Source organism: Kogia breviceps, chromosome 8, assembly GCF_026419965.1.
Source record: "Kogia breviceps isolate mKogBre1 chromosome 8, mKogBre1 haplotype 1, whole genome shotgun sequence".
In the NCBI taxonomy this organism is placed as follows: Eukaryota; Metazoa; Chordata; class Mammalia; order Artiodactyla; family Physeteridae; genus Kogia; species Kogia breviceps.
Window position 1 is genome coordinate 26,028,656 of NC_081317.1, and position 16,862 is coordinate 26,045,517.

The 16,862-nt window shown below is 42.5% G+C and overlaps 1 protein-coding gene across 16 annotated transcripts in view; it reads right to left on the reverse strand.

Moving 5' to 3' along the window:
• The window catches only part of ZNF462 (zinc finger protein 462), a 143,499-nt gene that overhangs the window by 101,528 nt on the left and 25,109 nt on the right, over nucleotides 1-16,862 (reverse strand). The window contains exon 1 of one of the 16 annotated variants that reach the window (XM_059073387.2): nucleotides 15,416-15,909. The exons of the other annotated variants lie outside the window; for them this stretch is intronic. The gene's annotated coding sequence lies outside the window, so the exon portion shown is untranslated. Of the gene's footprint in view, nucleotides 1-15,415; nucleotides 15,910-16,862 lie in introns of those variants that run through there. 16 annotated transcript variants of the gene reach the window in all.

Genomic DNA, 16,862 nt, shown 5'->3' on the forward strand with positions numbered 1-16,862 from the left:
TGTGGAATTTAGCAAAAGCTGTACTTAGAGGAAGTTTCATAGCTCTATGAAAATTATAAATAAGAAATAGTAATACTTCTTATAAATCAAGAAATAATACTAAATGAATGAAACATCTAACTCAATGAAAAGAAAAAGGAAGAAAAGACGAAGAAAGAATTTTATTAAGATCAAAAATCAGGAATCAAAAAATCAAAAAACAATAAAACTGCCTGAATAACCACTTATTTTTTTAAAGTGTAATTCTATGTAAAATTAAATAAAAACCACTATCTAGCCTAACAAGAAAAAAGAGGGGAGAAAGGCAAAACACAAATATAACTAAGAAGCAGAAAATATCCACAAATGTAAAGGAAAATAAAATATAATTTTAAAATTACTATGTACAACTCAGTTATATTTGTAAACCTAAACGTCATAGATGATTGTCTAGAAACACATATACTACCAAAATTAATCCAAGAAAAAGAGCCAACCCAACCAGAGAAGAGTCTTCAAAAATTCAGTATATCAGAATGCTTTTTAAATTGGTCCAAAGTTTGAAGCGTAAGACTTTCACCAATATATTTCCAAACACATTATACTGTAGCACAGATATCAAAGCTTACCCCCAAAACAATAAATAGTGATATAAAAATAATAAAAGCAGACCGATGCACTTATAAATATTGAGGCAAAAATTCACAATAAAATCCAGGTGCACATTAAAGGAATATCACTCCATGATGAAGTGGGGTTCACTGCAGGAAGGCAGTATTTCAGTACCAGAAAATTTAGGGAATTCCCTGGTGGTCCAGTGGTTAGGACTCTGCACTTTCCTTCACTGCCGAGGGCCCAGGTTCAATCCCTCGTCAAGGAACTAAGAAAGATCCCACAAGCCACATGGAACAGCCAAAAAAAAAAAAAAGAAAATCTATATTCTACTACATTAGGAAGTCAAAGGAGAAAAAATGATTTGATAACACAGAGAAGGCTAGACAGCATTTGATGAAATTTCAGAACCACTTCTAATAAAAATGTTTTAACAAGATATATATATATAAATCAGCAGCATGCTTATTATAAAAATTCAAATCAAAAACCAGACAAGGATCATCATTATTACTTAGTACTGCAGAAATCCTAGCCCATGTATTTGTACAAGAAAATAAAGAGAAATAACAATTTGAAAAGAGGCGATAAAGTCTCTAAACTTTATAAGGTAATTCATCTGGGTGTGGGCCCAGGCGAACAACACTTTCACTTTCTACTTAATGATTTAAAATTTTTTCAACAAGACTTTAACTTTACTTTAACTTTTAAAACAACCATTAAGGGCTTCCCTGGTGGCGCAGTGGTTGAGGGTCCGCCTGCCGATGCAGGGGACACGGGTTCGTGCCCCGGTCAGGGAGGATCCCACATGCCGCGGAGCGGCTGGGCCCGTGAGCCATGGCCGCTGAGCCTGCGCGTCCGGAGCCTGTGCTCCGCAACGGGAGAGGCCACAACAGTGAGGGGCCCGCGCACCGCAAAAAAAAAAAAAAAAAAAAAAACAACAACCATCAAATGTAAAGCACTGGAGTGATATGGCACGGTATTGTTAGTTATCAGTGGTTTGCACCTCCGTTCACCAAGTATGTTGACTCTTCTGCCAGCCCTGGCGTTCCATTTTCTACCCAATTTAAGACTCTTTAGTGACTCCTTAAGGCAATAGCCTCAGATGATCCCTATGCAGTGATTTTAGGAACTCCAGCCTTAAGGTCAGGAAGATAATTTTTAACTGATTATATCTGCATATAATCGTCTCTAGCAACAAGCTGCTCCACCCATGCATTGAAAAGTCTTTTAGTTCTGTGAAAAGAAAAGCTATACTCTATCTCCTCCTTAAAGGAATTCAAGCAAGTGGAGGAAAACTGTGAGAATGACCTCCTGAAATAATTAAATTAAGAAGCCCGACCCAATGTCTTTCCCTCATAACCGTCTGAAAAAAATCTCAACCTTGGATCCGTGTAAGTCAGTGTTCTCCCTACTCTTAGATTGGTATCCCTGCAAATGCACGGTTTCAAACTTACCCAGTAGCCTGATGTTTTCCTCTCTTCCGTTCTTCACTGTGTCTAACTGAGAAGAGGAAGAGGTTTCCATCTTCTGTCTGCCTTTCCCTTCCTCATCCCCGCAGGTACCCATCCTTTCCTTCTTCTCTTGCCACAATGGAAGGCGTGCTCCACTCCCTTTTAGCTAAGACCTGGGCTCCTGATCAACGCTCTCCTGCCTCACCTGCGAGCCCACCTGGTCTGCATTTTCAATTTCTCTCTGACTACCAGCTAAATTATTCCCATCTTAAACTCTCCTATCCAGGAAGAACTCCCCAGGCCCCGCCCACCCCGCCCAACACGCACACGTGCGCGTGCGCGCGCACGCACACACCAGGTCCCTCTAATCTATCTTCTCCCCTGGAAAAACAATATAGGTACAGTCAAAGCCACCTAGGGTTGAATCCCTACTCTATGCCTTATGAGCTATATGAATTCTTGACAAATATTTAAATTCTCCAAATCTCCATTTCCTCAGCCATACAAAGAAATCCACATTTCATGGGGTTGCTGGGTGGAATAATCTGGATAATGAACATAAAGCATTTTACATAGTAGGAAGACTTAACCGTAACTGCCATAATTACCATTAATTCCCCCTTTTCACAGACAAGCTGCTTTCATGCTCCTTACTTCTTCCTCAGTCCTCTACATCTGGCATTTGTAACTACCATTCGGCTAAAACAAACACACCATGGTCAGGAACGACGTTCTTCGGACCAATGAAAGAGTACTTTTTCTCCTTATTTAACTTAACCATAACTTCTGCACCATTTTCCACCATAGCCCACTTCTTCCTCGAAACAACTCTCTTCCCTGGATACCTATGATTCTCTCCACTAGAACCACCAATCTGCATTCAGCCTTCAGTCTTACTTTAGACAAGGGTTTCTCAACCTCAGCACCACCGACATCCGGGGCCAGATGTTTGCTGTGGGAGGGCTGTCCTGGGCCCTGTAGGATGCTTGGCAGCACGCCTGGCCTGTGCCCAATAGAATCCAGTAGCATCTCCCTCCCTCATCATCCCCAGTAGCGACCACCAAAGTGTTTCCACCGCTCTCACTGGAGCCACTGGGGGCAGAATCACCCGCAGCTGAGAACCACTTTCTCCAGAAAACCCGGTCCGGCACTCCAGGGCTGGGTTGAGACCCTTCCTAGGTGTTCCTGAAGCTCCCAAGCGTTTTCCACACAGCACTGTCTGCCTAATGGCCTGTCTCCTCACAATGCAGTGTGAGTTCCCTGGCACCAGGGACTGTGTTTGGTTCGACCTCAGCCCCAGCCAGTGTCTGGAACCTACATATTCTTCTTCCTTCCGCCGAAAACAAATTTATTGTGACATACTTTAATAGATTTTCAAGGTAAAAAACCCCAAGCACACAATGTAAACTTTGATTGTAACATGCATCCTTTTTGAGAAATGTACAAATGTGGGGGAAAGTGGGTCTCGGTAGCTAGGAAATAAGGAATCAGGCTGAGCCAATGGGCTGCATGTGTTTGTGCATATATGTATCTGTGTGCCCGGCAGCGGTGGGGGGCGGGGGGATGTTGATGCAGGAGCTAAGGATCAGAATTAGAGAAAGGCTTTAGCTTCAGTCCCCCATGGCCATGAGTTAGGGGCCTGGCTTGTGGCTGGAGGCTACTCTAAGGTAGATCAGCAGGACCCTTCTGCTGGCCTATTTCCCTCTGTATTCTCAAGCTTACATCATCTCCTTCCTAATCTCAATGCTGTCCTTGTCTTAAGACTTCCTGGTTGATTTGGAAATTTTGGAACTTAATGATAGGTTTCTACCTGCATCCTCCCTCTCTCACATCCTTGTGCACATTACTATGCTCCTTATACTGTCCCTGCCTCTGGCAATGAAATTTCAGACGAAGAAGAGGGTCCTTACAAAATACCATTTTCACTCATAAAACATTGCTGTATCTCCAGGAGGCTGGTGTATTGGAGGGATGAGAAATGTCAGGATTGAAAAGAACTAACTGGTCTCCAAAAAGTTTATTTCTATGGAATTACTCAAAAAATATAAGTCCTTGAAGACCCACATATTAAAGAGAAATGAGGTCACTGATGGCCAAGGTTCAGCACAGCATAGGCAAAGCTCTCTTGTCTCCAAAGCTAAGAACCCCAGGCATTCAGCTCCTTCGCCTGCATTACAAAACCTGTGCTTCTCCTTAAGGAATTCTTGGGGGAAGCATTCTTTAAACAGGCATAAATAAGTGAAAAAGGAGCTGCACATGTAAAGCAATTATATTCCAATGAAGATGTTAAAAAAAAAAAAAGGCTGCACAACAGAATACATGGTCTGTTGCTAGTTAAATAATAATGGTCATAATATTAGTATACAAATATAGGAAAACAATAAGAAAATATATTCCCCAAACCCTCCACGGTGAAGTTTTCTCTGGGGGTGGAGTTAAAAGAACTTTCACTTTCCCTGAATTCCAACTTCTATAATGTTTGTATATTTGTTATTAGTATGTTGGTTTTACGAGCTGGAAATGATTTTTAAACGTTTGAGTGTTTTCAGAGAAATAAGTAAACAAGCTAAACAGTCCCCCTTAAAAAAAAAAATCCCCAGGTCCAACAAGTCAGCCAACATTTTAGGGAACGTGTGGGTGCGTGATCACTTTAGTGTGTAAATACTTAATATGTGTCCACATAATAATGTGGGCACACTAACAAAAGTGGCACAGCCAAGACCACAGAACACTAACTGCCTATTAGCAAATGGACCAGATGTCAATGCTTTGCTAGTTTTCTCCACGAACTTCAGACAGGAGCAGGTGTGTCCCATACAATTTGAGAAAGCAAGGTTCAGCTGAAACACACATTTGAACACAAACTTTAATCAATCAATCAGTGGACCCCATTGACGGACCATTCCATCTAATGTTCAGTTTTGTTCCATGAAGCCCAAGGAAGACAAAGGCTGTCCTCCAGGGACTGCACCATTTATCTTATACCTCAAAAGAGGTACATCTTAAATGTCCCTCCAGGAAATATTAGAAGCAACATAATCCATTCTCCCCCTGGAGATACATGGGACACCAGTCATGACCACCTCATCCCACAACTGAGATAAGGTGGGAAATCTGAGACTTAATGAGGTAAAGTCTGGCTTAGAAGTATCTTGTCATTGCAAAGGCCATTACATCACATATCTAGACGGCTGAAAAGGGAGTCACTGACCTGGAGCTCTCCGCCCTCATTTAAAAGAAAAATCATTTTCAACTGAGTCCAACACACGTATTTATTGACCAGCTACCATGTGCCAACACCATCCATTTATTGAACACCTGAGTGCCTACCAGGTAGCTGGTATGGCTCTAGACCTGGCCAAAAAAAAAAAAAAAAAAAATGGAAAGAAACATGGGGGCGGACAAAAGGCAGACATAAGGCATGCTCTTTCTCATGGAAGTTAAAACATAGTTGGGACAAGACTAACAGAAAAAAAAAATTAGAGACTGAAGAATTATAAACACTTTATAATGAAGCGTGGATTGTTACGCTACAGTTTCCAAGTACAAAGATGATGAGAACAGCTGGGGAAGCAAAGGACATGGTGGGTCTGTGGGTTTGATAATGAATGTTCTTGAAAGCTAGGCAGCCAGCTGGGTCAGTAGAACTAGCCTAGGTCTGAGCAAAGAAAGATAATAGGATCTCACCCCAGCAGTTAGGATCTAGCTTTATTGCCTACCACCTAACCTCAGGCAAGATACAGAACTGCTTCCTCACCTGTATAATGGGACTAAAAATATCCATCTCATAGGGATGAAATAAGATAACATCGATGGAGCCTCAAATGTCAGATGCCTCCCTCCCTCCCTCCCTCCCTCCCTCCCTTCACTGGGAGAGCAACAGGGAACTCTTATCATCCTTAATCAGGGGAATGTGATATAATGAAAGCTGTGTCCTCTCAAGATTATTTTGGCAGCACTATGAAGGACTTCTGGGGGTGGGAGGAAGGGAGGAAGGGGGTGGGGGAGATACAAGCTGCTCAAGAAGCTGCTGAGATGGTCCAGGGATGAGACAAAGTAGGTCTGGACCAGGAAGATGTACTGGAGGTGAGAAGAAGGTGGTCAAGCCTACACAGTACGTAGAAGGGAGAAATGACAAAAGCCAATGCTCTGTGGATTGATCTAATCACCAGGTCACCACTTTCTGACCCATTTAGAGTAACTAATGAGATGTGGTCCAAGCTCATTTTTTTAAACATATGTCAAGAACAGTTAGTTCTTCGGTGATCAATGAAAAATTATACTTTTAAGTGCATTTTTAAAAAGAACAGTGCCAGTGAAGGCATAGAATATCACCCAAGAAGTAACAGTCTTTAGGTTGGTATACTTGACCGGATGGTTCTCAGAGATACACCATCAACCTATGGTAATGGTATTCTTATGTATTTTCTATGTAATGAGATAGCAAGGAAATTACCTAGACCTGTACTATCAGAAAGAAATATAATGCGAGCCATGGATGTAGTCATTTTAAATTTTCTAGCAGTCAGAAACAGGTGTAATTAATTTCAATACTATAGTCTATTTAGCCTAATATATCCAAAAGTATTATTTCAACATATAACAAATACAGAAACACATTCATGAGCTATTTTACATTCTTCTCCTGAGTCCCAAAATTCAGTCTGAGACTTACAGCGACATCTCCATTCGGACCAGGCACATTTCAAATGCTCAAAATGGCTCAGGGCTACTGTATTGGACAATGTAAACTTAGACAACCTTCAAGGATCCCTCTGAACACAAAGTACTTATTCAATTGAGTTTTCACTGGAATTCACCTTGAGGTAGTCTCTACTGCAGCTGAACATCTGGAGTGAGAGATTTTTTAATGCTAATCTAATCATATCAGTTCCCTGGCTTACAGCCCTGCAATGTCTTTATATTTTCCTTAAGACTAACCAGTCAGGGATCTCTCCCATTCAAGGAGAGTCTGTCACGTTAAGTTTTATGGATTATTGAAATAATATCTTGAATCTTCTATACGAATAGAGAGATACAAAGGTCTCTTAAAGCACAATCTCTCTACCTACATTGTCAAGCTGGCTTTCTAATGCACCAGCCCCAGAGCTGATCAGCTGAAAAACACCTACGGCCAACGAGGGCTATTTTGAACCTGGCAATTGGCCTGCCTAGCAGCACCCAGCATGGTAGTTAAGAGCATGGGCTCAGAGCCCACTTGCCTGAGTTTGTATCCACTTACTAATTGCCTGGTCTTAGTAAATTGTATAACCTTTCTATGCCTCTATTTCCTCGCCTATTTCATAGGATTACAGTAAGGATTAAATGAGATAATACAGAAAAATTATTTGGGCACGTTGTCTGTCACCAATAGTTCTCAGCCATTATTTTCATGGACTTCTCTGTCTTCCAGAAACACCAGTATTATGTTTCTCAACAATCTCAGAGAGGTCTGTAGGCAGCATTGCACAATGGAAAGAGCACAGGTGACCTGAGTTCACATCACTGCATTGACACCTAACACGGATGTGACCACGTGCCAGTTACTTAACCTGTCTGGGCCTCTGTTTTCTCATCTGCTAAATAAGAACAACAACAAAATTGGATCCACTGAACAATAATGGTAAAGATTAGAAAACAAACAGAGTAGGTCATCTGGCCCTTAGAAAATATAGGGCCTGCCCTCTCTTGAGTACCATTTACATATCCCTTCGCCTTCTCCATCGGAACCTAATGAAACACATTAGTTTGGGAATGAGTTGGGATACATCTCTTCTGAGTGAAGTAAAGGCAAAGGAAAACTCTTGTGACAGGACCGTTTACTATTTCAATGGGACCACGTCTTCAATCATCACTAAAACCCACCCTACATAAGCCATAGCAGGCCATCTGGGCCACTGGCTCCGAGAAGGACTATTCTATGAAGAACATGGTGACTTCCTTCCACAATGAGACATCCTCACAAGGTTAGAGGATGTCTCCTGAATATCCCCAACTTCCTTTAAAAGGCTACAAAGCATTTGTCATTCATGGGTGAGTCATCCACAGTGCCCTGGAAAGGACTAGTCAGAAGACAAGGTTTGGGACTTTGTCCTGGCTTTCAACCAGCTGTGACTTTGGGGAAGTCACTTGACCTTTGTGGATCAGAGAGAGCACATCTGCTTCAGGGAGTTGTGGTGGAGAACAAATTTACATAATGTGTACTGAAAGCCCTAGGTCTCATTTATGAAGAGTTTTGCAAATCAACGGAAGGCAGGGATTTATCTAAACCTGACTTCCATACTTTTGTGCATTGGTAGCGTATTTTGGAAATTTGCCCTGAGATAAGGAATAGGACTCTTGCTTTATGTTCATTGTGTCATCTCCTACCTTTTCGCTCAGTTCGAGTTAGGAACTGGAGATCCAGACCTCTGACTTTGAAAGCAGGGATAGGATGAGGCAAGGAGGCCAGAAGCCTGGGGCCAGGGTGACTCATGGCTGTGGAATTCACGAACGGGTGGAATGCTCTCGGCATTTCTCTCCCCTGTCAAGTTCCTGGGTTAGCAAAAGGTACAGATGATACACGGAGGAAACAGGCCTATTTCTTTGCAGACCAAATTTTTATATATGCGCACACACATGTGTACGTGTGTGTGCGCCTGCCTCCAGCTATGAAGGAAGGCCAAGATCTAAGCAAATTATTCCTCTATTAGGTTGCATAAAACCAGAAACCAACACTGTGTTTTAAGAAAAGGGTTGTTGTAGAAAGTACAACATCTCTTCTTTTGTCTTCTTCTTCACTGCCTTGGAGTTTGGCAAATTAAACCCCATAAGTCCTTTGATATGATTAAAATTTTTTAATAAAAAATGTTAGGTGAAAAGAAAGAGAACTCCTTTGACAAGCCATTAAAATTCTCAAACACCGTGAGCCTCTGAAGTCATGGTTTAGCAGGTGGGACATGGGGATGTGCAGGCTGTGTGAGAGGCTTAATGATGCCAGCCTTTAAAAAAAAATAAAAATAAAAAAATACAAAGATGATCCAAAACCTAAAGCAAATAAAGCCTGTATTACACGCTCATGCATAAAGCTACATAATCTTCTGTCCAAGTTGTGCTTTTGTTAAATGGATGCCAGGATTATTCTAGAACAATAGGAAAGGACCTCAAAGGGGACATTCCAAATACCTTGTGTGTGGATTTTCTCACACAGCTGTAGTTGTTACAACTCTATTAAACCAGCTGCTAATAATTTTCAAAAGGTCCATTCGTTCTACCAGCGACCTTGAGCCACCACCAATTTCAGACCTCGTCTTCATGTCTTAATCAACAGCCTCAAATGGAATCCCCTCCTCTTTCAACAGAGAAATGCATTTTGAAGAACGATTGTTGGTCACATAGCTTCTTTGTCACCAGGGAATTTGTATAATGTGGAATTTAACCTAAAAACCCCAATCTTCCTGAAAGGAAAACGATTCCTCTGAGATTTCCTTCTCTACAGCAAGGTGAAAACAAAACTTTTTTTTTTTTTTCCTTTTTTTTTCCTTGTTTAACAGAACAGAATGCATGGATGGGTCTCTCAGGGCTCTGGAAAACTCTCTTGAAAGTGCTTGATCAACAATGGGAACTCATCCAGGGCAAAAAAAAAAAATGCCAGGAAAATATATCCTAAAGCTACTATAGATAAATCTAAGAAAACGTCACCTTCTCTATAATCAAGGGTGTGGTGAGGAAAAGAACTTACACAAGTGATTTCATCTTCAGATGTGATGTATTAATGGGACTGAAGATGATTCGGAGAGAAATCAACACCATGAAAAAAAGAGTGCCAAGATGGAAAGGAATGTCCTTTTCTTAGGCTTGGAACCGAAAATATTTTTCTCTCTCGTGACCATCTTAACTTCAAAAGCAGAAGCAAGGAATGTCAATCCGTATGGAGCTCCGCTGGCCGCGTACCCTGTTTCCATTCTTTCCACCGAGAAGGGGAAAGGCAGCCCGTTGTAGGCCTCTGCCAGGAGAGACGAGAAAAAAAAAGATACCACTTGTTTTTAACTTTCCGTGGACACAGACAACTCAGGGAGAGCGAAAGCACAGAGATGGATAAAGATGCCTTTGGAACCAAGTTGTTGGATTTTAAAAATCAAGAAAGTGGGAGAATTCAAGAACTGTCAGGGCTTCCCTGGTGGCGCAGTGGTTGAGAGTCCGCCTGCCGATGCAGGGGACACGGGTTCGTGCCCCGGTCCGGGAAGATCCCACATGCCGTGGAGCGGCTGGGCCCGTGAGCCATGGCCGCTGAGCCTGCGCGTCCCGAGCCTGCGCTCCGCAAAGGGAGAGGCCACAACAGTGAGAGGCCCGTGTACCACAAAAAAAAAAAAAAAAAATGTCAGAACTTCCAGGAACAAAAAGCATGGGCTTCACAGTTTGTGTGCTAGGAAAATGCTTTTTCTTTGCCTCTTTTTGTTACTTCTTCAGTACTTTTATTCCAGGAAGAACTTTTCTTCATTACTATAAATATATCAACCTCTCATTTCCTAGAAATCCATCGTCTCCTTTTCTAGTCGGTGTATTCTGTTCCACCTTCTGACTTTTTACCAATTCCCATCAAATTAGCTTTAAAAAAAAAAAATCTTGATTTCCTGTACTAGCCATATTCTTTGTCCAAAAAAAGAAAAAAACAAAAACAAAAAAACCCCTGCCTTAACCTTTTACTCAACCAGAAAGGTACAGAGGATATTAGGAATGCTATTTAGTCTTCAGGAATAAAGATGAAAAAGTGGCTTGGGGCATCTCTTTGTTCACTCTTGCTGGCAAGTTTCCAGGCAAAAGTATTTGGTAATCTCATGATAATTGGACAACACAGCCCATTATGCACTCCCTACGATGCAATATTGTTTCATGTCACAGCATGATGCAAGTGACATGAGCTCTGGTGTCGAGGACAAAGGCAGGGAGTGACCTCTGGGATTCCACCGCAAAGCACATGCCCTCTGACCTGGACACACGGGGCAGACCTGAGACATTCACCCGTACAATGAAGGTAAGCCAAAGCGTGGCCGTGTGAGTGGTGACAAGCCTCGACTGTTCCCCATCACAAAGGGTGTCTAAGCCTCACCACATAGTAAAATAATGTATAACCATGCTTTATGGACACAGAGAGAGAACCGTGGAAGACAGATAGGATGTCTGATAGGTTTCATGTCCTGTGCAGTGTGCTAGCTTCTTATATGCCCAAAAAGGGACTCTAGAAGTAGATCAACAAATTTTCCTAAAGATGTTTGGGAGACTCTTCCAAACCAAGAGGCTGGAAGATCACCCGTGTTCCTGAAGGAGGAACTTCAGGCGTTGCTGGGGTGATGACTGGAACTTCTGAGGTACATACACGCAAATGATGGTGGAACACAGACTGACAACAGATTTGGAGAATAAGGTCATCCATAGCCTAGTCAGAGCCAGGGAAGCCTTATATATGGTTTTTATTGCCTAAAGAGCTACAGGCCATCGCCAGATTTTATCAACTTTTAGCAGAATGTCAAGCAATGATGTATATATAGGTTGCACACTGCAGAAAAAGGCTGGTCTAAGAATCCTGCAGGCATATTAGAAGGACTGCAGAAGGAACATGATCAATGTGGAATCTAGTCTAGAGCATAAAGCATTCAAGGGAAGGGTGATGCCCGTTCACTGGTCTGAATATACCTATACATCAATGCCACTTGCAGCTTCTTAAGGAAGTGGTCCTGCATCCTGATCACCTGGGTATCCTGACATGTCTGAAAGAGCGGATGACAAGAAAGACGTCCAACAGCTTTACTTGGGGGGGTTGATCTTCAGCCATTAGAGAGAACATAGAAGCCAAAGAAAATGCATTACAGTGCATCCTAGGAGGTGTGGCAGAGTGTATTACACCTGCCCACTAAGGGAGACAGAAACACTAGATGATGCGCTTCTAGAAGACAGGGTCTGGTCTTTCCGTCAATCTCCAACGTTTAGCACAAACGCTCAAGAAATGTTTGAACGAATGACCAAATGAATGAATAAGAGTGAAAGACAGGTCAGTGCAGTGTCCAGCCTTTAAAATCGGGGTACCAGGCTGTCTTTCTTCAACTAACCAAGAGAAGAAGTCTGAGCCAGGAAAGGCTGTGCCAACACCAAGAGCGGCCGCAAAATCAAAGAGCAGGGCAAGGGCTGCATAATCTGACCAAGAGAGTTTGCCAGCCCTGTTCCCTTTTAACCAGACTCCCCCACACATACACCACATCCCATCACTGGCATGACCTTCAAATTCAAAAGACAGAAGCAGGGACGGGGCAACAACAACCTGAGCTCGTTAACGATCCCAACAGGGGAGCAAAGAGGCAAGTTTTACAAGATAAATGGCAGCAAGGCAGCAATTTCTGAGGCCTCTCTTTTAAAAGGGGTGCAGAGGAAGGGTGTGTACTAAGGAGTGGAAGTACTGACTTCCACCTAGGTTCCCCATTAGGGCCAAAATTTTGCAAAACCAGGTGTGCGCAATTTGCCTATTAAAGCTCTCACCCTGGGGCAACTGACAAGACCTATCAGTCCTGGAAGACATGTGCTATGACCCCAAGGCAAGTTAAAGCATATCCGGAATATTTTAAGCTCGCAAGAGAATCTTCTTGTTAAAGTGAAAGGGGATCATTTTGCTGAAACAACTGACTGGGAGGGAAAGAAATGAAGAGTGGTGTGTTCCCCAGGTTTGCGCAGAAATTAGACCATTATCTTACAAAACAAAGGCTCAAGGTTAGATGGTGGTTCCAGAAGCAAAAGAAACGTGTTCTATCGATGATTCTAAAAGCAGTGGTGCTTCAAAAGGAAATGTTCCAGCAAAGGGCGAAGGCACCAAGGTGGGCTGCCTTGCCTACTTGCTAAGGTTGAGTCAACACTCTTTTGAACACCAAGAGTTCTTAGAAAGCTAGACAGCTCTCCCTCCTCACTGGCTAACGTGGTGGGAAGAGAGATAGATGTGGAGCGACCAATGGAAACAGACGGCTGTGGCATTTCTTAAGAGGAGCTATTGGCTGCTGAAAATGCTAAAATATAGGACAGCCTCAATTCTGTTTTCCAGACCAGCCAAGAGGGGCCAATGGATGCACCTGCATGGGAAATCACAGAGCCCTTGCTATGTTATCAACAGCATGCATCTCAAATTATATGTTAACAGACTGTTCTGCATGTGAAACAGAGCTCCCTCCCCACCAAACACTGACCGGATTCTGGGCAAAGTATTATCACACACACTTCGTTCATACGCAGGAAAACCATGGCAGAGTTCTGGTGGTATATGCTCCACATCCTGCAGATAAACAAAGCTGCATTTACAGAACACCTCTCCCGTGCTGGCCTAGCGCTGTGCTTGACAATCAAATTCACAGCGCTCCTCAAATTGCCAGGTACATTTATACCCACCATGGGTCCTTATGACAGCTTATCTCTGGAAGCAGAAAGTGTTCTAAAATTATATTTAAAACCTCGTGAGGGTCACATCACAAGAAAATTTATGACCAAAGTTTTTCCTCCTAAATTTACTATGTAAACTACGTAAGAATTACTCGCAAAAGTCCTCTTGAATCACGGTTTCGTCATTCTAACTATATAACACCTATAGATTCTAATATGAGGCAAGGCAATCATGCCCCCTGTGGATTTTGTGATAAACAGTTCGTTTTTCTCATTAAAAAAGAGAAAAGAGAGATGGTACAGAAAAAAATTTACACTATGGGTTTGGCTTTGCTCCTCAAGATCTATTTAACAACTTAGTTACCTTGGGCAAGTCCTTGATCTTGTTTTCAATTTCACTCTCATTTCCAAAAACTGAGATTAAATAAATTACCTCCAAGGTTCCTTCTAGTTTCAAAATCACAAGTAACAGGTAGGAAACCTCTTAGGTAATATCTTGGAGCAGTGATGGTCAGGATACAGGGATCTAGCTTGACTGTCTTCTCCAACTTAGCTGTATGACCCTGGGCAAGTTTACAACCTTTCTGAACCATCTACAGAGGGAAGGGATTTAATGCAGATGTTCTGGGAGGTCCCTTCAAGTAGGTGGGCAATGAAAGGCAAACTGTGGACAACATGTAAGAACAAATAAGAAGGCGGCGGTGAAACAGGGAGCTGAGTGACCCCTCAAGAGTTGGACCAGGGTTAAACTATATGAACCAAGCAGAAGGAGAACTCTTCAGGCTACTTGATAAAAACCACAGTGAAAACGCTATCATTGCTTCAAAGTGCTACGTAACAACCTAGATACCTTGGATAAGTCACTTGGAAAAGCTGCTCCATGAGTGAGTTTCCTCCCAACTAAATACCCTCTCCTTTGGTTTAAACCATTTGGAAATAGGAAGACCTCATGAACACCAAGGTGTTTGGGAGGGAGTGAGTCTGTGACTTTAAAACACATAATTACAACTATGGGGAAACACCCCCCCCACCAAGGATTTCCCGTCTCCCGCAGCCTTCTCCCATCTCCACGCTCTTTCCCAACACACCTAGACAAGGCACAGACCCCTCCAAGCGGGGCTCCAGACCGTCTCCACCAATCAATCAAAATTGGCACAAGAACTAGAAGCTATTTGCCAGCACTGTTGTAGTAGAATAAGCATTGATGGCCAAGACAGGAAACTGAAATTCCATTTCAGGCTTCTTAACTAACTTTTTACATTGTGGACTTTGGACAAATCACCGTAGCCTTTCCAGAGATGCAAAATGAAGGAGTTGGCCAGGATGATTTCATAGGTCCCTTCTATCCTGAGAGGTCATTTATTTGAATATCACCAGTGACTTGACATTCACTTCAGAAGATAGGAACTCCTTACCTTTTGGACCCTAGCTCTTTCTGGTTTTTTTGTAGTTGACACTGGCCGTGTACCCATGGGTCAAGATTTAGAATGTGCTCACAGACTATGTCTGGATCCTGCAGGCGGCACCCCCAGCATTTTATTTATAAAACTGGGATCCAGTATCATTGCCAACATGCAGTGGCTTGAATCCTGAGAGCTGGATACCCTTGAGTCATTATCAACTTTCAAAACAGGCACACATTCACTCAGCTGAACAGAAAGACGTTTCAAGCTTCAAAATAATCCCAGATTTACATAAACATAGTGGAGTCATGAAAAGGCAGGAAAGTTTCAAGGGAGGCAACCACTTGAGCCACCTTCTTGCCACCGCACACCCCCATCTGCTTTTGTACGAAATCAGAGATGTTCCATGAGTCGTGACACGGCCACCTTCTCTCTTGTGAAAGCCAACACACCAGCTTCTTGGGTATGAGGCACCTCTTGATTATCATTTAGTAAAAGACAAACGGTTCAAGTCTGTTATTTGATTCCAAACAGGCATCACACATTTGTTAGGTGACCTTGAGCATACTTTACCTTCTCCTGTGGAAAACACAAGCCTCCGTCTATCTCGATGAGGAAACATCCAAAGAGCAAAGCATTATGAGGACTCATGACTCTCTCTGGCATCTTCCCCTTCTCTCCAGGTGATGTATGTGAGGGGACGGGGTACGGGATGGAGGAAAGAACTGGAAATGGTTAGGAATCAGATAAGTCCAAAGCACCAAGCGGTCCTCAACATCAGTCCCACGTGCAGGAGAGCCAATTCAAGTTGTCCTGGATCTAAAGTCCTGATGGGGGCATGAGCTCTGTACCATATGCCTAAAGGGTGACCTCATGCTGATTTCTGCTGGGGCAGCTGGAACAGGCCAGGATCGCTTGCCACAGTGATCTGAGTCACTGCTCAGCAACATCTCGGGGTTAACAAGATCACATGTTCAGCTGCTACTTAAAGCCTTGGAGGCACTTCAACCTCTTAACTTGGGTAAGCGGTAGAAGCCTGGTAGGTAGTGTCCAACTCCTCAAAATAACTTTGAAGAGACTTTCTTCCATTCTTGGAGCTTCTAAGCATGCCAAGGACATGACCATGAGTTCTGAGGCCATGACCACTGTTTTCGGTTCCTAACAAGTGACTGTCAAGAAGAGACATTTCCTCAACTTTCTTCTTTCTATTCAATTGTTTCTTCTCTGCTGCTTCTAAAACAACATTCTTCTCACTCCCTATGGGACCTTTAAAGTTTGGAGGAAGAATGGAGAAAGAACATCAAACATCCTTAACGATATTTGTTCTGTAGCCACTCTTTTATGTGTGGAAGGTTTTTCGTGGCAGTAGTGGTGATTGTTGTTTTGGGGACAAACAACACGTAAAAAAAGAAATCATTTCCCTGAGCGACAGGGTCCTACTGTATAGCACAGGGAACTATATTCAATATCCCGTGATAAACCATAATGGAAAAGAATATGAAAAAGAATATATATATGTATAACTGAGTCACTTTGCTGTACAGCAGAAATTAACACAACAAATATAGTTAATCAACTATATTTCAATAAAATTTTTAAAAAGAAATAATTGCCCTGCTTTTTCTCAGGAAGCCAAAGTGTCTGATCTATCAAATTTTGCAACCGTGACATCTTCCTTTTTGCTGAGATTAATGCAGAAAATATCCTAAAAAGCTTTCATTGACCACACGACATCGCTCTGATACGGAATCTTCTTCCCTCCAAGCTACATCTTATCTCTTGGGGGCAATGTTTACTTAGCTGGTTCATTCATTCATTCGTTCACTAAGAGCACTCAAGATCTATCACTTATCAGGCACATTATTAGACCCCAGATCAGGGTGATCCTGTAGTCAAGGTCATTCTGATTAACAAATGGGTCAGTGAGCTGTGGCCCAATATCAGAAGAAACAGCTTCAAAACAGGACAGGCAGGCAGCCATATGGAGCAAGTCCTCAGTCAACAAGTTCATCTCTTTATT